This window comes from Vidua macroura, chromosome 8, assembly GCF_024509145.1.
Source record: "Vidua macroura isolate BioBank_ID:100142 chromosome 8, ASM2450914v1, whole genome shotgun sequence".
In the NCBI taxonomy this organism is placed as follows: domain Eukaryota; kingdom Metazoa; phylum Chordata; class Aves; order Passeriformes; family Viduidae; genus Vidua; species Vidua macroura.
In genome coordinates, this window is record NC_071578.1 from 6,531,804 (window position 1) to 6,547,401 (window position 15,598).

The window sequence follows — 15,598 nt, forward strand, 5'->3', positions numbered from 1 at the left end:
TCCCACTAGGAAATAATAATCCACAGTTTAGTGTCTGTATTATACTTAGTGCAAACACAAGAGACCACATTCATCCCAAAGTAATTCTCTAAATATGAGAGATCTTGTTACAATGGGGATGCACTCGGCCCAGAGGGTGTCAGATAGTGAAATGGGCTCATCACGCCGTGCTAAATAAAAGCAAAGAAAAAAATATCATCAGGGAAACTACTCAGAGACTTAGATGAGTTCAGTTGATCCTAATTAAGTTATTGTGTTGGTCAGCATTTTCAGCGAGTTGTGCAAAGGATATTGAGCCAGAATCTCATCCCAAGTATTTACAGATCTAGACCCATTCCATTAACTTCTCACTGTGGCAAATGAAAAAAGAATTTGCTTCCTTCCTCCCTGCCAGATACATCTTTGCCAAGAATTCTGCATATTGATAGGTCTGTGCAAACTGTTGCCATCAGTACTGTTTTAAAAATAAGAATTCTTATGAACAATATGCAGGGCTTGTCCAGACAAATGTCTAAACCTGTCACAGTAAGTTCACCTCACAAAGAACTGAATGCAGCTCCAGGAAAGTCACCATGTCATAATTTTCTATAGTAATGGGATGTGATTTTAGCTATCATATTTCATTAGTATAAATTTTCTTAAAAAGAAATTTTTGTTTCCTGCCCATGGCATGCCCCAGTGTCTCTGGACTCCTGTTTGCTGCAGGATAGTAGAAAGGAAATCACATGTAATTCTGCTGGAGTCAGGGGTGTTACACCAGCACAAATCACAGCACAATAATGTCCTTGGTGTCCCGGGTTCCTCAATAAGATTCACGAAAGTAAATTCCATTAGCATGTGTAGAAATATGTCTTTCTCATAATGATATGACTATAAACTTTTGTACTTGAGAACGGTAGCAGAGAGACCCCTTGAAAGCCAGATATTGATAGCTTGCTTTATGTTTAAAGATGTCAACAGAATACAATGGTTCTCAGCATCCCTATTAGTTATCTTTAGTAAGAGAGAAGAAGATTTAAAGTAAGGGAATGAGGTTTGCAATGTAACAAGATAAAGTCATCTCCTGCAGTCTAGAGGATTTCTTTAATCTTATTTTTAGAGAAGAGCTGAGGAGCTTTTGCAAAACCGGCTTGTTTGGATTCAGTTCCTACTTTATCTCATCCACAAAAGTTTAGAGTTGAAGAGAGAAACAGATAAAAGTTTTGAGCAAACTGAGGTGGTTTTACATTTCACTCATCAACCTTCTTAATCTGGGTTTGCTTTTGTAAAACCAGTTTTAATCCGCATGTCTCCTTATCCACTCTACCAGAACATGAAGGATGCTGCAGAATTTTGGAATTAAGAGACTTTTTTTAAAAAAGTTATATTGTCTTCTAGTTTGCATCTAGAAAATTGCTGAGGGTTTTTTTTTTTTCACTGACAATAGAAGAGGTCAGAAGGGCTCATTACTTACAGCCATGAGTAAAATATTTCATTTAGATTCTTTCATGAGAAAATTTCTCTCAATTAACTTTGCCCTATGAAAATTTCAGCATTCAAACAGAACCTCTTTTACTTTAGAGGATTTTTTTAATATGTCAACCAATATGAATACTTTGAATCCAAACAAGGAAGATAATTTTCCATATTCAGAAACTAGTCTGCATTTTAATTTCAGGCCCCTGATCTTGGTTAACAGAGAATATCCTCTGTATCCAGAGTTTATCTATCACTATGGGAGGAGTGGGGATGAGAGAGAAAATATCTTCATTTTAGTCATATAGAATACAATCAGGACTCTGTTTTTCCTTTTTCCAACATGATATAAAAGATTTATCCCTGAAGACCTCTGCTAGGAACAACTTGCATGATGGAATCAGCTATTTGCTGTAAAATAGGCAATAGTTCAAACAACAGAGGAAAAAATCTCTTCAGATAAAGTTTTTATAAGTTAACAATTTCTGATTAGCATTGCAGTGGTTCCTCATGAACCTGACTCCATGCTCCCAGAGCTGTCAAAGAACTACCACACTTCTACATTTCTCATTAGCCATTGCAGTAGCTAAATGGAGCATGAAGGTTGATACATTTTCCTGCAGTCATTCACCATGGTCTTTGATCAAGGAAAACATTTCCCGTGCGTGTCCCCTCCTTCTCTTCAGGGAGAAACAGGTAAATCAACACTCATCTTTCTTGATTGCCTTGCATTATCTGATTCATCCAATACTGCCAAATATTTTTGTCTTCTCTCCAAAAACTTTTGGGAGAAACATTCAAGTCGTGAAGGACCTGGGGCCTTTTCCGAAAGCCTGAGCATTCTTAGCATTTGTTCCTACATCTCTAAAGTTCCTACAGGCAAAGATTTACAATCTCTGTTCTTTGCCTGATATTGTTCAACAAGGAGGCTGCTGGAAGAACAAGAAAGACAGAGTGGTTTAAAATGCCAGGAGTTAGAAGGTTATACCTACTTGTACATCTCCCTGCTATCAGATACAGCATCTTACAGATCTGTCAGGGCTCTGCTGCAACGAGCATGTGGATTCACAGCTGGAATGCACTGGCTGAGTCAGGAGAGGGTGGGTTTGGGTCCCTTGTGGTCAAGGGACTTGGTGCTGCAAAGCCAAAACTTTCAGAGTATTTGCCTGCACACAGGCTTGGCTTGCAGGGCCAAGCACAGCAGAGTTGACCAAAATCAGCTCCATCTGCCCCAGCCCCAAAGGGTGTGATCCATTTGGGTCAGACCATGGGGATTCAGAAGCTCCAGCCAATAATTTGTAAAGAGGAATAAAACCAGTAAGAACCATAATTCAGCAGTCTATTTGCCTAACAGCAAAGGTCAGCTCTCCACAGCAGAGGCACACAGTAGCCTAGTTTAGAGTTCTGCCTTTTCTGTTCAAAATTCCATGCCCTTAATTCTTCATGAAGCCATTCACTTCCATGCCAATGGACTCATCCAAATGTACCAATCAAGCAAAAATGTAAAAAGCCAAAACTACTGAAATGATTTCTTACACAAAGATTATTTAAAAATCATTATTCTTCTTCTTACATACTGGGGATGCTCTCTAGCACTACCCACAGGCTCTGGGTACCTGCACCAGCACAATCCTACAGCATCACTCATTAAGTGTGCTAAACCCCAAAAGCCTGTGTAAGCAGGTTGGTCTTTTCCCCCTGCTGTATTACCACAAGGAAAATGCATTTTGATTACCAAAGGAATACACGACTGTCCAGCATTTCCTATTGTTTGTTGCAGCTTAAGCTGACAACCCTTCTACAGCTATCACCAAACCAGACTGACTGCTTTGAAAATTTGTTTAAAAACAAATCCTCCATGCCTTGGGCAATCTGGACACCAACACCAACGTTAAGAGAATGGAAAGAAACTTAGGAGGGAACATCCCTTGTGCTCACTGCCAGCCCTTGAATTACTGGGAAGGCATTCCTACAAAAAGGGCCTCCAGTCAAGTTGGTGAATGGAAGAGCTGCCTCCAGAAAAATCAATTCTGTGTGGTAAGAACCCAGTGCCTCTGTTCTGGAGGCCTTCCTTCTTTGATGCCGAAAAATCAAATGAAGCTTCAAAACTTCATCTCATCTCTAAATTGTCATAAATCTTATTTGTTCTGTGAAAAGAAACAGGGCAGACTGAATGGGTAATCAATTGGCTGATGTGCTCTGGAAGTCCTGCAGCTTCTGAGTACAAGGAAAATCCCATGTTTCAAAAAGGAATTTCATGTTCTGCATTGCTTAGGGTGCTCCCACTTTTTACAAAGAGGGAATATCACATGCTGACACTTGTGGAATCATTTTTATTTACACATTATTTGATTGGAAAATGAGCCAGCTTTATTTCAAGGGGCTAGGCAACACCAGGAGGAAAAAGAGAGCAGGGATAAACCCCACACTGATTGCAAACACAATAAATGATACACAGGCACACATGCAAAAAGGAAATTGAAGAATGGAATCCGACCCTCCTTGAAACGTAAACTGTATACAGATTTACTTCTAAAAATGAACAGATGTTTCTGAGATTAAGGGAAACTACTGTATAAAACCTCTGCTGGATGCCTAATAGTTTAGATTCCACATCCCACAGTTCCTAAAGTCCAAGTTTCAGAACTCTGTTTTCTAGTAAACTATGAAACAGTCCAAAAGAGACATAACTTCTTGCATCTCTCCAGTTCCTGATTTTTATATTTAGTTCCCAGCATTATCAGAGATCATTTACTGGCATGAAACCCAGTAATCTGTCATCTCGTCCTGTAACGTTGCATAACATTATCCTTGGCAGTCCTGGGAAGAAGACAAGCCTATCTGATAAATAACACACATGTTTCCTCCAGCAAGATATGCACAGTCAAATTCTTCAGGACACATCAAACAGGATTGCAGTAAATACATGTTATTAGACTGATGATTTTTTTAATTATTATTTTTTAAAGTATATTTGCAGTGGGAAGAAAAACCTATGGAAGGAAACATGCAAGATTGCAAGATTTTACCTTTTCACCTACCTTTTGAACAGAAAAAGGTTGGAAGCCAAGGGCTTAAACCCCTTACTGACTCACTGGTAAAGAGGGTTTGTAATACATTTTACCCATTTCATACATGTCCAGTGCCTGTGAGAGGCACTTCAGTGTAAATGTTACATCTGCTGTTCAGTTCTCAAGCACCCACTCAAGGCCATGAAAGTGCTTGACGAATTTTGATTTTTTTTAAGGGATATTTCCAAATAGAGCATTATTATAGTACCTTTCAACTACAATGCCTGTGTGAAAAGATATCAATTAGTAAAATTATGTTAAATTGATGTGTCAAGAGACTTGGGAGATAGCTGATGGGAAGCCTGCACTTTTGTGTTTATTCAATGCCTGATGAAACAGCAGCAAATAACATTTCTATATTTCTGTTTCTAGCAATCAGAAAGGCCTCATGGGTTCACACATGTTTTCAGGCATTGCAAAAATATTATACTTTTGCTTAATTGGAGTTGTAAGAAACAGGCACTATGTCTCGTGCTGTGATGCAAAACTCGTGTTTTCCAAAGTATCAGAAGCAGCAGAATGTGCTGGTCCCATCTTTGGAAGAGAACTGAAAAATTCAGCCAGCCTTTCACAGTTTCCATATTTAGCATCTTTGAGAGCAGAATAGAACCCATAGTTAACCAGCTGTATATATATATGCATATACATACATGTATATATTTATATAGACACACACGCACACAAAAGAGGAGTCGTACTGTTTTGGTGAACAGACTTACTCCAGAAGTCTTGTGGGTTTTTTTAATTAAATGAAACAAGTCAATTTGGGAGCTATCAAATGCAATTTAGTGTTTTTCACGCACCTCAGATGTGTGGTACTAACTCCAAAGAACATCAGCTATGCCTGGGAAATGTGTTTGTAATATTGATGCAACACTGCCCACTGTTGTAGTGGCTAATGAAGAGATAAAATCCTGCAAAAATGGAACTGTGAGTCTGTGATGTATCTAGAGTAGGAAAAAGGGATACTTTTCTGTTTTAAATATTTGCTTTTTACAGTAGCTGATTTCTGAAAAGTAACTGAGTGTTGCATCATTTATAACTCTGTTGAATGCAACTGTTATTTTTATCTGAAGTCTCTTTGATGAGTTGATGCTCCTATTAAAACAGGGTAACAGAAGTATTTACTGATTTATACAGCTGAATAATTTCACTTCCTTATATATTTGTCTCTGAATAAGATCTTCAGCTAGAATTATTCCACTGAAGCTGAGGCACCAGCTGAAAACTGGGTGGTCCTATGCAGAATTAATAGAGCTACACATGTGAGCCAAAGACCACAAAAGTGTCTTCAAAACTCTTAAATTACTTCAAGGAGGTTTGGATCAGACCAGGAATTTATGGATAGAACTTCATCTCAAATTATTTTAAAGACTTATTCACCCTCCTTTTTTCCTTCTAGGACTATTTGAAATCAGTATGTAGCTGAAAACAGCCAGAAAATGAATATTACAAACAGAAGAGTGCTCGGGGTATTTAGAAATCAAAACATTGGTTTTAAATATATATGTACAAGTACAAAGAGCACCTGGGCACCTCCATACTACAAGGCAGGTGTCTAGTGGAAATTATAGTGTTGCTAATTTACTCTGAGGCTTCTTGCCTATTTATAGCCTTCAAAGTACCTCCACTGCAGAGGGGAGGCACCACGGTGTGAATACCTTTTCATTCCATAGCCAGTGCAAAATGATGTAATTGCTTGATTGTTCTTATTAGACTTCTACAATCTGTATAAACATGTATGGCATGGTACATAAATCTAACAGGCAAAACAATTGGCATTAAAGCCTTTATTTGAATTCAAAAATGAATCCAATGCAGGGCTGGTGCCAGCCCTGGTTGTTGTCTCACCATGTGATTTCCATTCTCCTACTGTACCTGGTGTTGTACAAGTAAGGGCAAAATGGGTGGGTGATGTTCTCAAATGCCCAAAAAACTGAAACAGATCCCTCTGCTCCCAGCAAGCTTCCTGCTGCCAGAAACTAGAAATTAACTTTGTAGGGTTCCTGAAGTGTGGGAGATCCTGGAGACATGGCATGTGTTGATCTAAACAACCTCCCATCACTGAGGAGCAGGATGTGTTTGCTATTTATACTGAATTATTTAGGAATGCTATGTGAATTATAAAGCAACACTTTGCAGTATTAAGTCTAACATTGTGTGATGTCCAGTTGATTAGGCAGGCTGGCAGGATTACCCCTAAAAGGTTAGGATGAAACAATTCAGAATCTGGCAATTTGTGTGCAGAGCTGGAGTTTCAAGTCACATGCAACAAAAGGTGGGGGGAATAAGTTTTCTTCTCTTAGCTTTTCTTCCAAAAACACCAGACTGCTTTACTTTTTACCCACAACCTAGTAAAAGAGGTTTGTCTTGAGATGTCCAAGGGTGACAGAGGAAGGGACTCAGTCACTGAACTTAAGCAGCACCTATATTTTTACAAGTTTAAACAAGTATTTATGCAGTGGGATTATAAGAAACGAATGGCAAAGTCTTGCATGAGGCAAGAACTAAGGAAGAGGAAAATACAAAGCATGTTGGATTTGCACAGGAGGAGACCATCAGGCTTGAAGGTAGTGGACAATAAATTAGATGGCCTGGTAAAGAGCATAAAAGAAAGAAAGAAAGAAACACAAAGAGAGAAGAGACAAATGAGTAAATCTAAGACAAGATACAGAGGAAGGCTGAAAAAAGAAAATAAGATAAAGTCAAAAACAAAACAAGATTTTCAAAGGAATTGAGAGTAATCCATAAGGCCTCACAAAGCTTATGCAGTTCCTGCTTATTTCTCCTTTCTCACTGCTTCTCTTGTTCTGTGCTACTGGCCATCACTTCTAATAAAAAACAGGATTATTGGCTCACTGTAAACATAATTAGCAGATTTAGTGCTTCTGCCACCACAGGGAAGAACGAGAAATCTCTGATCTTTTCTGACTGGTCATTTAGTGCAGCACAGGAAAGAAATCTATCAGTCTTTTGGAAGGTGGATGAGAGGCTGGGCATGAGCTGACAATGGGCTGCACCCAAAGCACCGTGGGCAGCAGGTCAAGGCAGAGCCCACCTGGAATACCATGTCCAGCTTTGGTGGTCATCAGCACAGCAAGGACACAAACCTGCTGCAGCGAGTCCACAGGAGGCTGCCAAGATGATCAGAGGGATGGAGCACCTCCCCTATGAGGAAAGGCTGAGAAAATTGGGGAAAGAGAAATCTCCAGGGTAATCTAATGGCCTTCCAGTGCCTGAAGGAAACCTACAAAAAAGATGGAGAGAGATTTTTGCAAGAGCATGTAGTGAGAGGACAGAAGGGAAAGGGTTTACACTGAAGGAGAGGAGGTTTAGAAGGAAGAAATTAGGAAATTTAGGAAGAAATTCTTCCCTGTGAGGGTGGTGAGGCCGTGGCACAAGTTGCCCAGAGAAGCTGTGGATGCTCCATCCCTGGAGGTGTCCAAGGCCAGGTTGGACAGGGCTTGGAGCAACCTGGGATAGAGAAGGGTGTCCCTGACCATGGCACAGGGTGGAAATAGATAATTTTTAAGATCTGCCTGTTCCTTGAGGATCATGGCTTCCACACGATGATCTGCTGGGTCCCAGCAAACTCTAGTGAACAGGAGGTGGGTAATAAAAAAGTGCTTCCTGGCAAAACCAGATGCTTTTCTTTGTGACTGATATTTTTCTGTCAAGCCAAACAGTGAAGAACAGTGGCAAAGGAGCAAAATTCCTCAACATTGCTGAGGGGAGCCATACAGAGCTATGGAAGTTGGCACACTGGCCACAGCACAAGTGTGAACAGTCACAGAATCACCGAATCACAGAATCACAGAACCACAGAACCACAGAATCACATGCTGAGGTGAAAGGGACCCACAAGGATCATCAAGTTCAACTCCTGGCTCTGCACAGGACCTGTGAGCAAAGGAGACAACTTTCTGTCAGACCAGAGCAAACTCTGTAAATCCTGCAAACAAATCCAGCTTCTTTACCCTGAGCCAGATTCAGCACCTTTTCTGCGCCTACAACCCACTAAAGTCAACCTTCAAACAAATTCTCCTTTTAAAGCTGGGAACAGCCTCACATCATCCTTCATAACCAACGCAGGCTGAGCAATCCAGCCAGGCAGTTATATGGCTTTTAGTCTCACCCCAAAATATCGGAGGTTTGTGTTTCCATGGGGTGTGCCAGGCCAGGTGCTTGGGGCTGGTCCCATGGGCCCCCAGGGCATGCTGGTGACAGCTCCCCCTCCGCCACCAAGTAGCATCAGGACTTAAAATTGACACGCCAAGACTTTCCTGATTACTTTTTCTATTACTTTGTATGGCCAAACCCTGAGGGTGCTGGGACATCCCCTGCCCATACTGGAGAGTTGGGGTCATGCTGGAGACCAGACCCCAAATCCAACCTGCAGCAGCTGGAAGCCACCCACGCCTCACCTCACCAGCATGAGGGGAGGACCAGGGGCTTGATTTCCTCTGCACACCAAAAGGTATCCATCCTGTGATTTCTGAAGAAGGAAATTGTAAATGTCAGTGCCTTATCTTTGCTCAGCAAACACTTTACTGAGAGCAGCCCCTGTTTATGGAGCACGCTAATCTCGGCGCCGGCGATGGGGATTGAGGCACCTCCAATCTGGGAGTGGTGGCATTAGGGAAGGGACAATAAAGTACAGCAGGATAGCACAGAACTGCATTAATTTGTAACACTCGCTGCGTTGCAACCAGCAGCCTCAGATTAACGTGGTGTAAATTATTGCATGCTACTCCTTTCGTGTATGCATGGGGTTGGTTTTTTTTCCCCAAGCAATTATTTATTTTTCCCTGTTCCCCACTGTTCTGAATGCAGTTATTGACAAGTAACAAGGTATGGATTGTTATTGCTTTTTTTTTGGTCATAAATCCCTGTAGACATTTACTTAACATGAATTAAATCACAATCATGTGTCATTTATTTTGCATAAAATGAGACATAAGTAGTCTTAATCATATAGCTGCAGAAAGAACAACCACACCATTGTTTCCCATATTTGAACAATAATTCTATATTTAAACTTAAATATTATAATTAGCAGCTTTGTTTGCCTTGCTTAGAAGTAAGATAGGTAAGATTGACACCTCACTTTTGACACCAGACATTAGATTTAATAAGCATAATTTTCATTTATTTGAGTCTAGACTGATTTTTTTATCAATGTATTTATTGTAGAAAGCAAATGTACATAAAGAAAGTTGGCATATTTATGAAGAAAGCTGAAATTACTTTTATGTGTTGCTTTGTCCAACTGATAAAATACCTACTGGCATGAAAATACCTATAACAAGAGCTGAAATCACACCAAACTGTAATTGACATGTGATTTTTAAAAATGCTCAAAGTAATAATATACTATCTCATAAGTAAAGATTCTTCTGTTCACTCTTTATCCATTTCCAAGAATCTTTTTGTCATGTAAATTTGCATTGATTAGTTTTTAATTTGACTTTCTAAAAATGTGCTCTGAATACTTAATTCCAGCAAAACTACATCTTTTTTTTTTTTCACTAATATTAATAACAATAATTGCAGCCCACAGATGGAGAGCCTTGATGGATATTTTTTTTAATACACACAAACTTCAGCTGCTTCAAGGATCTTTCATTTTGCTGTTACCTATTTAAGTCCCAACCCTTCTCTGCTTATGCAAGCAAACCTGGCAGTTGCTGAACCAAAAATCACAGTGTGGCACACAAATAAGTGAGAATTTTGTCAAATGCACCCTCTGTGAGGATGAATTCACTGTAAAGCTGATGAAAGAAAGCCCTTTCTGCCAGAGATCCTGCTCTGGGGGAGGAAGGATCAGGGAATTGTGGAGAAGGCATTTCCTAAGAGTCAGGGGCAAAAGCTGATGGGGCAGAGCTGCTCCTCCAGGAAAAGGGAACCTGAAATGCAGGTGATTTCCAAAGCCTGGAACTGCCCCCTCACTCACAGTAAGGGGATGCCAGGGCAAAAGGGAGTTGTTCAGGTGCAAATAAAATTGCTGATGGCAGAGGGTCCTTCCAAAATTAGCAATAAATCCAGGGAGAGGAACTCTGCTGTTGGATAAGAGAGGCAAGCAGCAAAACATTAAATTAAAAGCAGTAAGTCCCAGCAAGGGGAAAAAAAAAAAGAGGTAAAATGAATTAAAACATTACCAAGAAATACAGGTATTTGTGCAAAGTTTGAGGTTTTCTCCAACACCTTAAAAATACAGATTTTTTAAATTATCATTTTTATTTGAGATGTTAGAAGACATTTCACAAAGAATACTAGTTTTTGATGTATTTTTAAAAATCAAGGTAGACAATTAATTTTCTCTTTCTGGACATCCAAAACCTCATGTATTTTTAAAAAATTATATTCATAGCTTATAGCTTCATCTTATTGTTCATACATTACTTTTGAAGCAAGCTTGTCATTTCTTTCCTCCTTTAAAGCAAAAGCATATCAAATATTACAGTATAGGCATAAAAACAAATTATGTTTGAAATAATCTAAAGATTAAACTTTATTTTTCTTAGCTGATTGTATTATTTGAACAATAATATTTTCAAAAAAATTATTCATCTGCCTGATGAAAGAAAGTACCTGATACATATTTTTATTCAAATATTACTCCCGTGGAATACTGGCAACATTTTATGTTTCAGCCTAAGCTACAAATTCCTTCAGAACAAATCAAATGTCTTTAAAGAATATTTCTGTTTGAAAAGGAATTAAGCTTTCCTGAAAGAATTTTAAAGGTTGTGATATCCGCAGTCTGATAAAGCAGCACCTTTAATGAAATTCTAATTAGCAATTTCATGCACTTTGCTATTAGTCATATCAGATTAGTGCACATTTTCACAGCCTTCCTTTAATTAAGTGCACTTATTCCAAGTTTCAAACACTTTCCTTATAAGATGAAAACTGTGCTGAAATGTTATTTAGTAAACAGCAGACGTGTGAAAGTAAAGGTGCGTCTCCATGCGCTGATGGACATTTTTAAACTGCCCACAGATGTACACAGTTCTGCTGGCTGCCAGCTGCCTCGGGGGGCTTTGTTTTCTGGGTTTTGTTTGTGTGCATTCTGCACGTGCCTTTGAAAAGTGCAAAGGGATGAAGCCCAGTTTTTCAAAGGGCTCTGAAGGTGTGCAGAAGTTTTTAGGGGCTGACTCGTGTGCGCAGTCCAGGTAATAAAAACAAAACTTGTGTTTGAAAAATTTCAGAGAGTCCAGGCTGCAGCACCCGTGTTTGCTTCCCCAGACATCACCTTCTGCCACATGCCCTTGCACTGTTGCAGCAGAGGCTCTTGGTGTAAATCCAGCATGTTGGACCCATTATTTTACCCACCCAAATCATCAGCAAAATTCCCGCACACTTTAGTGGGAATAGGTTAGGCCTTATCTTTCATAAAGGATATTGCATTGCAAAGGCAAGTACTTCTAAAATACCGTACATAACACTCATCTCCCTGCAAGCTGATTAACTTGTGGTCAGCATTGTAAAAGGTGAGAGATTACCAACACTGCATTAATTCACAGAACACCTTGTTTTGCATGATAGGAGCAACACAGGGAGTGATTTAACATACATAATGATAAGCAAGTCTATTATGTGCCAGCAGATAAAGAATATAACGTGTTTCTTTCCCTTTCTGTAATGTGTAGCTGAAAAAACACCGATGTGATCGTTTTTTCATGGTTTTCATATTTATATGAAGGTTCATATATATGAAGGTTTTCTCATCCCAGAGCACAGTATTTTGTTTTGTTTTTAAATGCTCCTTCCCAAGCACTGCTCCTTGGGTCTGTCATGTTCCAGGATTTCCATTTTATTGTATTAGGTAATTGCACATGTTTTTAAACATGTTCTCTTGCTGATGTCATTCATTTAGACTGTAACATTTCTGACATTTTTAGGTAGTCCCCCAGGCCTCATAGCCCTCTTAGCAGGGTCCTTTCAGTGAGGGGTGTTTGCTTTATGATTACTGACTGACATCTCAATAACTTGGAACATATTGAGCAGTGCATGTCTAGTGAGCAGCTTTTTTAAATGCATGGTCCACTTTGTCAAGTCATGTGCGAGCCATAATTTAGGCTAATAATTACCAGACATGAATGCTATGAAACACTGATGTCTACACTTTTTTTCCCCCTCTAAGTACTGAATTTTAATACATCAGAAAAGGTTTTCCTAAGGCCAAGATAAGCCCCCCAAAAAGCTCATATGGAAGCACTTTAAAAGTGATAAATGGTTTGGAATCTGCACTGTCTACTGATGTACGTCTCAGGAAAGAAAATTAGAGCTAACAGGTGTTAGATAGGGAATGCTGAAGCATTTTAATAGAATTGTCAAAATGTTTGTCCCAGTTGCTGACATTAATGCATGCAACAAGAAATGTAAGGCTGCACAGCCATTAAATGATTACTTGTTTAAATTTCAAGTTGATGGCAGGAAATCCTAACTTTGTCCACTACTTCTTTGTACAGACCATCCCTCCTGTGCTTTCCTCTATGATTTGCATCAAAGTGTAATGGTTATATGGCTCACGTCTGCGTGCTTTAAATAATCCATGCCTGTCAAATTTCATTTTTTCCTCTCAGATCAGAACCATCATAACCCCTTCTCTTCCAGCCTTGAAGTCACTACAAATATATTTGTACATTTTGGGGAAAATAATTTAAATACTCTGAGTTAAGGGGTAATTAATCTTTGAATTATTTTCTTACTTCAAATGTATTTACTAAATAATCTGCATGAACTTGTAATTATTATGTATTTGCGAGGTATTTTCCATGTAATCACAAGGTATTTACATGGTTATATGAATCCTGTAAATTATAATGATGCTGGGGGAAGGGGTACGAGGAGGGGAGCTCTGCTGCCTACACTAAAAGGCTTTTCCAGAAATCTTTGGAATTCTCCTCAGTGAGGTAGCCTGAAAAGGCAGGAAAAGCACGTCCTTTAGAGATTACTGTGATTTCTGCCAACAAAAGAGATTCAATATCCACGTACAGTTCAGCTGGGTGAAGGGGGAGAGGGGAGTGCAGATAGCGACTTTTTGTTTTAATCTCTTGTTTTAATGGTAAACCATTAATTCAAAAGTTTCTGTTATTTTTCAGAGGAACCGCGTCAGTTTACAGACTGCTGAAAGCTCAGCATCCATTCATGCTTCAAAGACAAAAGGGAGATTTCTCTGTCTAATCTTTGCAGCAGCCTAAATAGGATGTAGCCTGTAGTCAGACCATCTCTGGCTGTAATCTTGTCAGAGCTCAGCACACATGCACAGGCGTGTTCACACACACACACACACACACACACACAGAGCTTTACAGCCACAGCATTAATAAAGCCATTTCTCCAGCATGGTGAAAGCAGGGGAGCAAGCTGGGTGCTTATTGCCATTTTTAAATACCTGGGAGATGGCAAACAGATATTTGGAGAAATAAACTGATTTGGAGTGAGCGCTACAGTGGGGCAGATTAGAAATGTGGGTGGAAGAGCCTTGGATATCCAGTCACAGGGGAGATGTCCTGTGCTAGGAGAGCAGGGCTGTTTCATCCCTAACTGGCATCTTATCTCTCTGTAGAGCCTGTGGTTAAAAGCCAGGGCCTTTTTGGAAGCTTTTCCTCACAGATGAGATATAAAAGCAACGCCTGCCTAACCACTTATGTACATTAATAATCCCACAGTGCTTTCCAAAAGAGGAAATATTAACCCAGGCACCACAACAATATTCTGCTTGCTCATAACCCTCATACATTTAAATTCAATCTGGTGTAATGTTATTTTTGACTTCCTGACCCAAATCTGTGTGTGTGTGTGTAGCTCTGAGCTGTTAAGCAGATGATTGCTCCAGTCCAACAGTGGATCCATCTCTCTGGTGCCTTGGAAGAGATTTCGTAGCCTGTGTTTCAGTGAGCCTGTCCTGGAAAATGTGCTGTATGTAAAACCATTGGCTGAACACGACACAGCATCCACAGGGCCATTTTTACAGCATACACACATCCTTAGTTTCCTTTGGCTGCATCGTTGCCAGAGCCTGCAGATGGAGAAAGGCTCTCAAATCCCTCTGTTGGTAAAAAGCGGAAAGTGCTCCAGCAATATTTTCCTTTCCTTTTCTGTCTACCCATAGCTCCCCTAGACAGTGTCCAGCGTGTGTGCAACAGCAAAGTGCATTGCTCTGAATGTCAGAGCCAGGAAATGCACTCTCATTTCACAAACAAACGCCTGGGACCTGAAAGGACAGGCACTATCTGGGTTCCCACCCTGCCCAGATTGTCCCCCCGTGGTGGCAACTGTCACCTGCTGTAGCTGCACCACTGCAGAGGGGCATCCCCTCAGACCCTGCCTCTGCAAATTATCAGAGCCAAAGTAGATACTAAAAATTCTAGGTGAAAAAAAAAAAAAACCACAGCTCACTGGCAGCTGCAAAAACCCTAACCCTAAGCTCACAAATTTCTGTTTCTGACTGTCCTAACAAGCAGCCATAAAAAGTTTTTAATGACACATATTTTAAAATACAGTGCTGAGCTTGTATCTTTTATTTCAGTACCATTAATGCAGGTGGCAGCTATCTTTTAGAAACTTTTTTTGTGTGGTATTTGAAGCTAGTCATTTTTTCCATGTTATTTTTTTTCCTCATTACAAAAGCATGGCTCTTGATACAATAACTATAGAAATGAGCCTAGACAGAGTCAGATTTCAGATGCCTCAAGCCCACTGATGTGAAGTTCCATTGGTGATCCATAGTGAGAGAAGTTTGGTGTATTCTCTCCTGCCTGTATTTTTCATTCATTTCCGCTGCTAAAATTAATTCAAGTAGGTAGTATTTTCAGTATCCTATTCACCTCTATTGTCAAACCCTCTCACCCACCCAAGACCTATTCCTGTCTAAATAAAAAAAATTCCATGTAATGAATGGTCAAATATCAAATATGGGGCTGTTTGGGCACCCTTTCTAAGAAACAGCAATTCAAGCTGGAATAAGTCAGAGAAGGATTGCTAAGATGATTCTTGTACATGGAGCATGTCTTATGAAAGAAGATGAAAGTTTTCTTACTTGCTCTGCTTTGGAAAAAAATGTA